Raw genomic sequence first — 3,164 nt, 5'->3', positions numbered from 1 at the left:
TTGTCAAGTATGTCAATATGGATGCCCGTGGATTTATATACGGACATCTCAGCCATGATTTTCACAAGTTCCACTTCATATCACATCGAGTAATTGTTTTGTGTGTGCATGTGTTTACTACCTGTATCCTAGAATGATTAACTATATTTTAGCTGGGCTTCTTGGAATAGATCTGCTTACACTGAGATGTATGAAAGCATTATTTTTGGTCAATGGATGTACGCTTTTCCTTAATTTCTGAATTTAGAATAGTCTGTTCAATACTATGTCCCTTTGGTTAAGTTTTGTGTTTGTGTTTGGTTTTATCTTTGGGCTTTGGTTTTTGGTTTTGTGTTTGTGTGTGTGTGTGTGTGGTTTTTTGTTTGTTTTGTTTTGGTTTTGTCTAGTCTTGTTTTGCCTTCATTTCTTCCCTTTGTTTATCAGTAAAAGACAGAAGTATAGGAGAAACTGATACTGGAGACCCAGGGGCAGACATCTTGTTAAGACCATTTTAGCCAGTTGGTTGGATAACAATAGGCTTGGTTGAGAGCTCTTGTCATGGATTTCAAATGGAGCTTTTGGTATTCTTGTAGTCATCATAAGTTGCGATCTATTGTTTTGTGATGGATGAACTTTTTAGGGACGATGGTCTAGAATTTCAGTTATACTTGCCAACATTGCTCCAATTCCATTTGGAAGCATTTTGTTCAAGGTTGCAAGAAACATTTTTTTTTTCTTTTTTCTTGACCTTTATCTACACACGTTGTCTAAAGACTCAAAGCGTCAAAAAGTTTTGGCCGTCTCATTTTGAGTATAGCTTTGGGTTGTTCGGTGACCACTGAAGTACAAAAGGTAGTTTGTTGTCTTGGCCTCTCTTTTTGTATAGTCATATGTTGTATTCTTTCCGTTTCCAATAAATGAATAATCAAATGTTCAAAAGAGTTTTCTGAATGTTCCAGAGAATTCCCTGCTGTTATTCCTTGCTTTCCAATTTTCAGACTTGAGGCTAATTTGTGCAAGTCCAGAGTATCAAAATGAGGAGGAAGGAAAATCAGGATATGGAAAGAATCTTCAGCATTTACATTGTTTTTGGTTTTAAGTTCAGGTCCATCTTTTAAAAATATCTGAGTAAAGTATCATTTCCTTTTTTATTTTCAGACTAATCACTTTGATCTCTTCAATTTTTTTCCACACTGCTGTATCCACATGTCAAATTCTAATTCGGAGCATTTAAAGTTTCAACACTAGCCATTTTCCGTAGTTGAACATGAATTAAGATGAGGCTAATTTCTGTCCTTAAAAAAGTCTCTACCAGCACAGATCCAGTAGAGGCCTGATGCATCTGCAGTCCAGGGTAAGAGCCAACTTGCTTATCAACTGAAGCATTTGTTAGTGAGTGGCTCAGAGTGAAGAGACTTATGGGATTATTGATTACCAGTTTCCACTGATGATTTTCTGAAATCTCTGTTCTCCATGATAGTCCCTTCATTAAAGGATAACTCCATAACTGAAATATCCGTTGTTTACTATTCTGTGCTCTTTTGTAAGCATGTTCTGAAAAATAAGTTCTAACTCCAGTTGTTAGATGGAATTTCCAGGTGGTTCTGCATCATCTCCTCTAGGTAGGAGGTTTTTATTTTCAGGAGCAGCTACTTCTGAATCCAAATTCCAGTGAGATGCATTCTCATGAGACATGTTTGACTCACTCAGGTTGGTGACACATTTCTCACTGTTTCTTCTCCTTGTTTTTTCCCCGCTTCTTTGAAATCCCCATGGCCCATATGTCATCCCCAGCATTGTCTCCAAGGACACTGTAGCTTTCAACCCCAGGCCCCTGCACATGTGGGGTGAAGGCTTGATGGGTGTCCCCTCCATCTGGGCCTTCCTGTATCGGGCATTGTCTCCCTCAGCTGTGGACAGCCTGCCAGACCTGCAGCCAGCCTCAGGATAGATGTCAGGCCTGGGGCCCAGGCTAGGCCCAGCAAGACCAACCTTGGCTGTGGCTGGGATTCTGCAGGCTTCCCCAGAGGCCGGTGGTAGGTTTTGATTATTAATCCAATCTCCCGACTAGTCATTGTCTGTTCAGAAGAGAAATTTCTTCAAGCCCAGTCTTCTTGATTCAATAGATTATATGTTTCAAGGAATTTATCCACTTCTAGGTTGCTCAATTTGTTGGCATATAATTGTTTCTAGAAATCTCTTATGATTCTTGTATTTGTGTGGTTATCAGTTGTAATATCTTCTTTTTCATTATAATTTTACTTATTTGAGTCCTCTCTTTTTTTTCTTGGTAAGTTTAGCAAAGTTTTGTCTATTTTATCTTAAAAGTAAAAACAAAAAAAACAAAAAACAAAAAAACAACAACAAAAAAACCAGCTCTTAGTTTCACTGATCTTTTCTATTGTCATTTTAGTTTCTTTCATTTATTTCCTCTCGAATATTTGTTATTTCCTTTCTGTGATAATTCTGGGCTTACTTTTTTTCTTTCTCTAGCTTCTCAAGGTGTAAAATTAGGTAGTTTATTTGAGATTCCCCTTTTTTCTTAATGTAGGTGTTTATTACTATAAACTTCCCCCTTAGGACTGCTTTTGCTGCAGTCCATAAGCTGTGTTGTTGTGATTCCATTTTCATTTGTCCCAAGATATTTATTTCTCTTGATTTCTTCTTTCCTGTTGGTTGTTCAGGAGCATATTGTTTAATCTCCACAATTAATTTTCCAGTTTCCTCTCATAATTGATTTCTAGTTTAGTACCATTGTGATTGGAAAAGATGCTTCCTATGATTTCAATCCTCTTAGATTTATTAAGAGTTGTTTTGTGGCCTAACGTGATCTATCCTGAAATATGGTCCGTGTGTGCTTGCGAAGAATGTATAATCTACTGCTGCTGGATGAAATGTTCTATACACATCTGTTATGTCCTTCTGGTCTAACATGGAGTTAAATCCAGTGTTTCCTTACTGATTTTATAGCTGAATGATCTGTCCATTGTTGAAAGTGGCATATCACATTCCCTGCTGTTATTGTATTGCTGTCTGTTTATCCCTTTTGATCTGTATTTGTTTTTACATATTTAGATCCTCATATATTAGTACATAAATATTTATAATTATTATATCCTCTTGATGAATTGACCCTCTTATCATTATATAATGACCTTCTTTGTCTCTTCTGACAGTCTTTGGCT

General features: G+C 36.9%; 1 pseudogene; it reads right to left on the bottom strand.

Annotated features, from left to right (window-relative positions):
• Nucleotides 1-382: 382 nt before the first annotated feature.
• Nucleotides 383-1,854, bottom strand: LOC123793031 (protein FAM217A pseudogene; annotated as a pseudogene).
• Nucleotides 1,855-3,164: the final 1,310 nt, after the last annotated feature.

Source organism: Ursus americanus, chromosome 13, assembly GCF_024610735.1.
Source record: "Ursus americanus isolate L20-20 chromosome 13, mUrsAme1.1.p, whole genome shotgun sequence".
Lineage (NCBI taxonomy): Eukaryota > Metazoa > Chordata > Mammalia > Carnivora > Ursidae > Ursus > Ursus americanus.
This window is presented reverse-complemented; position numbering and strand designations above follow the sequence as displayed.